Here is a 9,245-nt window from a genome sequence, read left to right on the forward strand (position 1 = left end):
TATACTATTGCTATGCAGGATAAGAATATTTCTCCCTATCTGTCTCTCTCTGTCTCTGTCTCTTTTCTTGCTCTCTATTCTCTTTCTCTTTTACAATCACGTATGCCTTCTCATTCTCTTCCCTTTCTCTTTCTCTCTGTATCTTCAGCGGTGACCCAAGGTCATGATCACATACCCATGTTCTCTACCACAAAGTCAAAGCCTAAAGATTTCATTTTTAAATTTTCATGTTTCTTATAAAAAAATCTGTGAAATGTGGGGAACAAAGAATGTGGGGCAAAAAAACCAAGATTTTTTGAAATGCTTGCCTTTCAGGATTGAAGAACTGGGTCTGGATACCTAAACCCACATGAAAATCCAAGCTTCTAAGGAAATATGAGTAATACCATGAACAGAAAGAAGTTGTTAAATATGTGTAAGTTTAGAAAATAGTGAACCAGACAACCAGACTGATAACAAACTTCCAAGTAAATGGGAGGCACTGTTTCAAAGACAGAGGGGAGGTAAAGGAAGGAACAAGCACTAAGGAATTCTTTCACCTCCCCATGATCACTAAGCACATACATACCACACAAAAAACAGAGAAAACTTACATTGCCTCATCACCAGAAACATCTGAATAGTAACTACGTGTCTCCAAACAGAGATGCTGTCCCTGCTCCTCCAGCAGAACTCAGCAATGCCTGCTGCAATGCTGCAGGAGCCTCGGTGCTGATGTGCACTGAAAGGGGGGTAGCATCTCACATATCAGGCACTGAATTCGAACTTACTCTTTTTCAGTGATGGAGAGGGAGATGTCCCTGGGATTGAAACCTTCAGGCCAGACACTCCATCCATTGCAGAGGCCAGACCTCGGCAATGCCTGCACCCAGGATGCCCAGATGAAGACAACATCTGTCCATGGGAACAGGTCATTAATTGTCCTCATGCACAATCCTTCTGAATTCCTGGCCTTGCCTCCAGCCCCAAGCCTGTAAAAGACACAGAAGAACGAGGCAGATGAGATGAATGCTGAGCAGTCAACACCTCTGGATTCCTATGAGGGCACAAAATATAACCAAGATGCATCACTCCTCCCTTAAGCACACCCTGGCATGCAGCAGTCCTTGAACTACACTGATGCTGGGAGTCTGAGACAGAAGCAAACTTCTCATTATGCCACTGTGGGAAACAGTAGCCTTGGTCTGGAAGAGCCTGAGGCTTTGCAGAGTATCATGGAGTCTAGCGTTGACTTTGCAGACATGACTACACTGGTGGCAGATCTTCACCTTCCCCAACTCTTAAACTCCATCACTGACCTAGACCAAATGGAAGATCTCACAGCAAGCCAACCAAAGACTCCACAGACATCAGGAGGGATCACGCCCAGTCACATGCCAGAATCTTCATTTGATTATCCGAACCAGGGATCAAGAAAGACCAAAATGACTGATGAAATTCATTGAGCTCCTCACTCCATAATCAGCATCAGTACTCTCCTGGATGGAGAAGATCTAGGGCAAGTGCTGGGGCCAGTAAAGGAGTTATTGGCAACATGGCCAAGCACATGAAGGGCAAAGCTCAGAAATCGGCACCAAACAGGCCCAGCATAGCATTGGCACAAGTGCAAGACAAGACCAAGAGGACCAGAAAAACCAACCCCAAGACAATATAGGAGCTAAAGCCATCAAGTTACAGTGTCAAGGAAGAAGAGAAGACCACCATCTCCAAGACCAAGAATAAGAGAAATCCACCTGAGCTCAGCAATGACATCTTTAAGAAGATTAAAATTCACCACAGCATGCACATGCTGGCATCTCTGCAGGTCTTTCACCCACTGGGGAAGAAGATTGAGAAGATAACTGGCATCTCTTCCTTTCAGGTTATGCTAAACTTCAAAGTTTCTGCAGCAGTAAATATCCCAGGACAGCCCAATATCGTATCCCTTCTGGATGTACTACATGATGGCAGAGGCCATGAAAAAATCAAGGACAATAATCAGAGGCCAGAAAGAAGTGCTCACAAGGAGGGTCAATATCTATCCCACTATGAGCTGCCCCCACCTAGAAGATCAAGTTAGTACCTCGTCCTTTCCCAGCCCTGGACAAGCTTCAAGCCAGATCTGTTTGTGCAAAGTTTTTCTCCCTGGATTCATGCAGGTGCACTTTAGCTTAGCCAGTGAGACTTCATTCCCACTCATCTCAGCCTACCTAACTTAAGACATCTCTACAAGCTCCTGCCAGCACATCATTGATGGCCTCTGACAAACCAACTCTGACGAATGCCACTGGTGCCACACAACCTAACACTACCAAACCCATCCAGTCTTGCACTGAAACTCAACTGCCTGCCTCATTGCCTGCACCCTACAGAGCATCATCTCACACTTCATTTCAAATGGGACCCTGTAGGTACCCAGGTCTTTTTCCCTTTTCTTCCTTGGCACTTCGCAGGGCTGTTTGATCTCTGGCCCCTGGAGATTCTGCATGAGCACTGGCTTGAGGGTAGCTTAGAAAGAACTTGGCTGTCTTTGTTATGGTAATTCCACCTGTAAACAAGGCTGCAGCTGCAGGCCCTACACGCCTCCCACGCCTACCTCCAACGTAGCTGATTCTGCCTGAGGTGCTGGGAATGTATCAATCTATTCTACTGCTCCTGATGGGAGGGGGCCTTCCCTCCTGGTATAAATACCCGACTTGAGTTTAATAAAGGGCTTTTTTTACTCTCTGGCAAGCGAGCAGGTCTCTTGTGTCTTTGTCTGTTTAAACCCTTAGGACAATCATCCATTCTCGTGGCCCTGGTTCAGGAAAGCACGCTCCTGGATTAGGCCTGGGTATCCACAGAGAAGTGCGGAAGCTAACAGGACCCTGCATCTGCTGTAAGGAAAATGACCCTATCACCCTCCAAAACTCTAACACAATACCTGCTACAAGACTGCAGCCACCATCCAATTCCATGAAAAAGTGGACATCCCAGGGCCAGGCATCACACAGCTCTCACGAAAGAGCAGAGGCCAGAGAGGGAGGCCATGAAGAGGTGGGCCCAACAGGAAAGAGAGAATGCTGTCAAGTGCATCTCTCTGGGCAAATCACAACTTTTCCTTCAGAGGGAGAAGGATATAGATATTTTGAGATATTATGGCTATGCAATGTAAGTGCTGCCCAAGCCTTTGGAGCACAGTGCTATCCAACCTAGACAAAGTGAGCTATAGATACAGATAAACATGTATTCATAAAGTTTAAAGACTTAGGTGAATATGTAGACATGTAGCTACATCTGTAGGGATATAGATTCATATGTGAATGTATGCTTCTATATATGAATGGACATAGTTTCAACACTTGTAAATATCTGATGACACTAAAATTGACTAGAGAAACATAAGTCATTTATTTCATCCATGAGTATATTTAGAGCAAAAAATTGATATTTTCTTTATAATTTTACTATTATTAATTTATGCTTCCAAGGTAATATGTTTCATAAATATTTCATATGTTATAAATCTCTGTTACTATTAACTTGATATTAAAACAACAAAAAGTTGTAGTGGCAATACAACCCTTCTCTTTGGATCTATTTTCCGGATATTAATTATCGGACATGATAGGTTTCCTATCGTATATAGTATAAATTGAAGGCAACTCCTGCTGTTGCCAAGCTTCCTCACAGTTTGTACCACATAACCACGCCCTTTAAACATCAGTCGTCAAGGATAGAGATCCTCCTGTATTTTTATGATATGAAACACAGTAATCCATATATACAGAATAAAGCATCTACCTTGAAAGAAATTATACAAGGCAAACTATCTTTCTGAGAAGGGTTTAATTCGATTATAAGGTTTATCTCAAGTTGTATCCATCTTTAAAATTGTCCATTTAACATTTTAATTTCACGTGTGTGTGTGTGTGTGTGTGTGTGTGTGTGTGTGTGTGTGTGTCAGTATGTGTGTGTCCATGTTGTACACATGAATTCCCATATAAAAATGTGTGGAGTGTCCACAGACTCTAGAAGAGGGCATCAGGTCTCTAAAGTCTAGAATTAAGACTTAAATATGAAAACCATCATTCAGGGTCTCTGAATTCATCCTGGGTACTCTGCAAGAAAAACAAGTGTTGACTGAGGCTACCCACCCAGAGGGGTGAGCATGCACCCGACCGGCAGGAGGGGAGTGTAAGGCCCCTCCAGCTCCTGCTGGAGGGGCTTCTTGGCTCCACACAACTCTCCCCCCCAACGCTGAGTTCCCCCTTTTGTCTGCAGGTTCCCTTGACCTCCAAGAATCCTGTCCCTGTGCTGAGGACAACCTTTCAGATCGGTGAGAGGGTGCCATCCCGGGATGGGGCACAACATCTGGGAAAGGAGCACCAGGCCCCGTTAGCTCCTGCTGCAGGGGCTTTTCTGCTCCACATTTCCCTGCCCACTGTTAACCTCCCCCCCAAGCCTGCCCTATTGTCTGTGAGGTCCTTGGCCCAGGAACAGGTCCTGCTCCTTCACTGAAGCTACCCACCCAGAGGGGTGTGTGTATCTGCCTGGCTGGAGGGGTGTGCATGGCACTCCAGACCCTACTGAATTGGCTTTTTGGCTCTGCACAACTCTCTCCTCCCCCTCAATTTCGCCCTTTTGTCTGCGGGGTCATTAGACCTCCAAGAGTCCTGTCCCTGTGTTGAGGACAAACTTTCAGACTGGCCAGCCGGGGAACAGTTCCTGTGCCTGCACTGAGGAGATCCACCCAGAGTCAGCCACAGAAAAGGTTGGACCAAGACACCAAGACTCTCCTGGCTGCATTTGAAGGAAGAGATGGACAGGTGACAATACAAGAATTATTCCAACAACCTGAAAGGCAACATGACATCACCAGATTCCAGGGATCAAGAAACAAGAATTGAACACCCTACTCCAGAAGAAGTAGAAGAAATTGACTTTAAACAGAACTATATGAAAATAATAGAGGAACTTAAAGAGGAGGTGAGAAACTGGCATAAAGAAATGGAGATAACAAACAAAAGGTAGATGAAATGAATAAATCTCTCAAGGATACCCAAGAAAAACAAGAAAACCAAGAAAAAAAATCAAGCAGTTAAGGGAAACAGTTCAAGACTTGAAAAATGAAATGGAGGTAATGAAGGAAACGCAAACCGAGGGAAGGCTGGATACGAAAAATTTAGGTAAATGAATAGGAACTGCAGAGACAAGTATTACCAACAGAATACAAGAGATAGAAGAAAGAATCTCAGACACTCAAGATACTATAGAAGAAATAAACTCACTAATTAAAAAACAAAACAAATCCAACAAATTCTTAACACAAAACATCCACGAAATCTGGGACACTGTGAAAAGATGAAACCTAAGAATAATAGGAGTAGAAGAAGGAGAAGAATTGCATCTCAAAAGGTCAGAAAATATATTCAACGAAATTATTGAAGAAAACTTTCCCAATCTAAAGCAGGATAATCCTATCATGGTACAAGAAGCATACAGAACACCAACTAGACTGGATCAAAAAAAATCCCCTTGCCATATAATAAACAAAACACAAAACATACAGAATAAAGAACAAATATTAAGAGATGCAAGGTAAAAAGGTCAAGTAACATATAAAGGGAAACCTATCAGAATCACACCTGAATTCTCAATAAAAACCATGAAAGCCAAAAGGTCTTGGATAGATGTGCTGCAGAAAATAAGAGACCAAGGATGCAAGACCAGACTATTATATCCAGCAAAGCTTGCATTCACCATTGATGGAGAAAACAAGATATTCCAGGACAAAAATAGATTGAAACAATACGTAGCCACAAACCCAGCATTACAGAAAATACTAGGAGGAAAAACACAAACCAAGGAAACCAACACCACCCACAATAACACAAGCATCTGACAACCCTCCAACAACACAACCCTAAAAGGAAAAAACACAAAAAATACCACCAGGAAAAATAACCAGAGTCAATAACCACTGGTCATTAATATCGTTTAATATCAATTGACTCAACTCACCTATAAAAAGGCACAGGTTAAGAGAATGGATACAAAATCAGGATCCAACATTCTGCTGCCTACAAGAAACACATCTCAATCACAAAGACAGACACTCCCTCAGAATAAAGGGTTGGGAAAAGGATTTCCAATCAAATGGACCAAAGAAACAAGTGGGTGTGGCTTTACTAATATCTAACAAAATTGATTACAAACTAAAATCAATCAGAAGAGACAGAAATGGACACTTTATACTCATATCAGGAACAATTCATCAGGAGGAAGTCTCAATCCTGAATATCTATGCCTCTAATATAAAAGCACCCACATATATAAAAGAAACATTACTAGAACTCAGAACATACATCAAACCCCACACTCTAATAGTGGGTGATTTCAAAACTCCTCTCTCACCAATGGACAGTTACACCAGACAGAAACTTAACAGAAAAATAAGAGAACAAAGAGATGTAATGAACCAAATGGACCTAACAGACATCTATAGAACATTCCACCCAAATAGAAAAGAATATACCTTCTTCTCAGCATCTCATGGAACCTTCTCGAAAATTGACCATATACTTGGTAACAAAGTAAACATCCATAGACATAAAGAAATTGTAGTAATCACCTGTGTACTACTGGATAACCATGAAATAATGTTAGAATTCAACAACAATTCTAACCCCAGAAAGCCTAAAAACTCATGAACAATCAACTACTGAACCATCCCTGGGACAAGGAAGAAATTAAGAGACAAATTAAAGTCTTCCTTGAATTCAACGAAAATAAAGACACAACATATCCAAACCTACGAGACACTGTGAAAGCAGTGCTAAGAGGAAAGTTCATAGCACTAAGTGCCCACATAAAGAAAACAGAGAAAGCCCACATTAGAGACTTAACAGCACACCTGAAAGCTGTAGGAAAAAAAAGAAGCAGACTCACTCAGGAGGAGTAGACTGGAAATAAACAAACTGAAATCAACAAAATTGAAACACAGAAAACAATCCAAAAAATCAATGAAACAAAAAGCTGGTTCCCTGAGAAAATCAACAAGATTGACAAACCCCTAGCCAAACTAATCAAAAGGCAGAGAGAGAACATGCAAATGAACAAGATCAGAAATGAAAAAGGGGGACATAACCACAGACACAGAGGAAATTCAGAGAATCATTAGATCTTACTACAAGAGCCTGTATGCCACAAAATTGGAATATGTGGAAGAAATGGACACTTTTTTAGATAAATACCATATACCAAAATTAAGTCAAGACCAGGTGAACTGTTTAAACAGACCTGTAAGTCGCGAGGAAAGAGAAACTGTCATCAGAAACCTCCCTACCAAAAAATAAAAGCCATGGAGCAGATGGTTTCAATGCAGAATTCTTCCAGAACTTCCAAGAAGAGTCATTGCCTAACTTTTTTTACGAAGCTACAGTCACCCTGATCCCAAAACCACACAAAGACCCAACCAAGAAGAGAATTACAGACCAATCTCACTCATGAACATCGATGCAAAAATTCTCAATAAAATACTGGCAAACAGAATCCAAGAACACATTAGAAAAATTATACATTATGATCAAGAAGTTTCATCCCAGAGAATTAAGGTTGGTTCAACGTATGAAAATCTATCAACGTAATCCATCACATAAATCAAATGAAGGAAAAAAGCCATATGATCATTTCATTAGATGTTGAAAAAGCATTTGACAAAATTCAACACCCCTTTATGATAAAGGTCTTGGAGAGATTAGGGATACAAGGCTCATTCCTAAATATAATAAAAGCAATATACAGCAAGCCAACAGCTAACATTAAATTAAATGGAGAGAAACTCAAGACCATCACATTAAAATCAGGAACAAGAAAAGGCTGTCCACTCTCTCCATACCTCTTCAATATAGTGCTTGAAGTTCTAGCAATAGCAATCAGACAGCATTAAGCTGTCTTATAGCAATAAGAGATCAAGGGGATTTGAATTGGAAAGGAAGAAGTCAAACTTTCGGTATTTGCAGATGATATGATAGTGTACAAAAGCGACCCCAAAAACTCTACCAGAGAAATCCTACAGCTGATCAACACCTTCAGTGATGTCGAAGGATACAAGATCAACTTAAAAAAATCAGTTGCTCTCCTGTACACAAAGAACAAAGATACAGAGAGGGAAATCAGAGAAACATCACCTTTCATGATAGCCACAAAGTGCATAAATTACCATGGGGTAACTTTAACCAAGGAAGTGAAAGATCTATTTGACAAGAACTTTAAGGTTTGAAAGAAAGAAATTGAAGAGGATACCAGAAAATGGAAGGATCTCACTTCCTCTTGGATAGGGAGGATCAGCATAGTAAAAATGGCAGTTGTACCAAAAGCAATCCATAGATTCAATGCAATCCCCATCAAAATCCCAACAAAATTCTTCACAGACCTTGAGAGAACTTTGCATGGAAAAACAAAATCCCAGAATAGCCCAAACAATCCTATACAATAAAAGTACTTTTAGAGGCATTTCCATCCATGACTTTAAACTCTATTACAAAGCTACAGTATAGAAAACTGCTTAGTATTGGCACAAAAAACAGAGATGTTGATTAATGGAATCAAATTGAAGACCCAGATATTAATCCACAAACTTATGAATACTTGATTATCAACAAAGGAGCTAAAATTATACAAGGTAAGAAAAAAACCATCTTTAACAAATGATGCTTGCATAACTGGATGTGAACCTGTAGAAGAATGAAAATAGATCCATATCTATCACCATGAACAAAACTCAAGTCCATATGTCTTAAAGACCTCAATATGAATCTGGTCACATTGAATCTGATAGAAGAGAAAGTGGGAAGTAGTCTACAAGACATGGAAACAGGAGACCACTTCCTAGGTAGAACCCCAGTAGCACAGACAATAAGAGCAACAATGAACAAATGGGACATGCTGAAACTGAGAAGCTTCTGTAAAGCAAAGGACACTGTCATTAAGGCAAAAAGGCAACCTACTGATTGGGAGAAAATCTTTACCAACCCCTCATCAAATTATACAAAGAACTCAAGAAACTGGACTGTAAAATGCTAATTATCCCAATTAAAAAATGGGGTACTGAACTGAACAGAGAATTCTCAACAGAAGAAGTTCAAATGGCCAAAAGACACTTAAGGTCATGCTCAACCTCCTTAGCGATCATGGAAATGCAAATCAAAACAACTTTGAGATACCATCATACACCTGTCAAAATGGCTAAAATCAAAAACACCTATGATAGCCTTTGCTGGAGT

At 40.8% G+C, this 9,245-nt stretch overlaps 1 pseudogene; it reads left to right on the plus strand.

The window, feature by feature from the left end:
* Positions 1–1,534: 1,534 nt before the first annotated feature.
* Positions 1,535–4,301, plus strand: LOC148123328 (uncharacterized protein C2orf78 homolog; annotated as a pseudogene).
* Positions 4,302–9,245: the final 4,944 nt, after the last annotated feature.

This window comes from Myodes glareolus, chromosome 1 (assembly GCF_982192425.1).
Source record: "Myodes glareolus chromosome 1, mMyoGla1.1, whole genome shotgun sequence".
Lineage (NCBI taxonomy): Eukaryota > Metazoa > Chordata > Mammalia > Rodentia > Cricetidae > Myodes > Myodes glareolus.